Genomic DNA, 1,228 nt, shown 5'->3' with positions numbered 1-1,228 from the left:
AGTCTTGGGGCAGTTTCTGGAGTATGTGATTGATTATTGTTGGTGTGGATGCTGCCCCTGCCCTGGGGCAGGTAATCTGCATTACAATGTAAGGTGGGAGAGAAGCTAGCTGCCTGAGCTGCTGCTACTCCTCTCCCTTGAGCTCTTGCTCTTTGCTGCCACCATGAAAGTTTGCTTTCTGCCGTGTGCTGCTCTGCCTTGGACCCAGCTGAATATGGACTGAAACCTCCAGTAGCTGTGAGCTAAATAAACCTTTTCTTCCTTCATTTTGAGTGTCAGGTATTTGTCCCAGCAATGAGAGAAGAATAATTAAGACAACAGGCTTTTCCTAAATTTAGCTGTTATGATTTGTGCTGCAATAAACATAAATATGCACATGCTTTTATCATTATAATATGATGTCTTTAACTTTTTTGTTGAGATACTCAGAAGAGGTATAGGTCCAACTGACTATCTATTTTTAAGATTTTTAGGGTTTTGTTTTTGCTTTTGTCTTGGTCTTTTTTTGAGACAGGGTTTTACTATGTAGTTCAGGCTGGCCTTGAAATCCCTACAATTCTTCTGCCTCAGCCTCTTCAGTGCTCCACCATTATGGGCATGCTCCACCATTGTCCAGCCTGCTTTTAGTATTTTGAAGAATTTTCATACTGATTTCCATAAAGATTGTGCTTGTTTACATTCCCACCAACATTGTAGAAGTTTTCTTTTCCTCCCATAGCACCAGTACTTGTGTTTTCTTTTGAACTCTTGATAATGGCCATTCTTTCTGGAGTAAGATGGAATCTCAGTTTTGTTTTGATTTGCATTTCTCTAATGACCAAAGGTACTGTGCAATTTTTTATGTGCCTACTGACTACTTACACTTCTTCGGGGAAGCATCTACTCATTTCAGATGTACTTATACTTCATGCCAGGACATACATACATATGCTTCACCTACCACCAGAGATGGGGCCTTTCTGCCCGCCAAGCAGTCAGTGATCCAACGCCCATCCCATCTTCATTCGAAGACCATGGACTGAGAATTCTGAAGCCATGCATGGAAAATAAACCTGTCCTCTTTTAAAAAGTTGATTTCATTGGGTTTTTGTCACAGAAATGGATAACGGAAGCAACGCTGCTGCCTTGGGTCTGTGGTAGCGCAGCACATGATGGTCAGAGCATGTATGGAGGAGGCCTGGTCAGCTCAAGGTGGTCAGGAAGCAGGGAGATAGAGGAAGGGACCAGG

This window comes from Octodon degus, unplaced genomic scaffold (genome assembly GCF_000260255.1).
Source record: "Octodon degus isolate 3935 unplaced genomic scaffold, OctDeg1.0 scaffold00342, whole genome shotgun sequence".
In the NCBI taxonomy this organism is placed as follows: domain Eukaryota; kingdom Metazoa; phylum Chordata; class Mammalia; order Rodentia; family Octodontidae; genus Octodon; species Octodon degus.
This window is presented reverse-complemented; position numbering follows the sequence as displayed.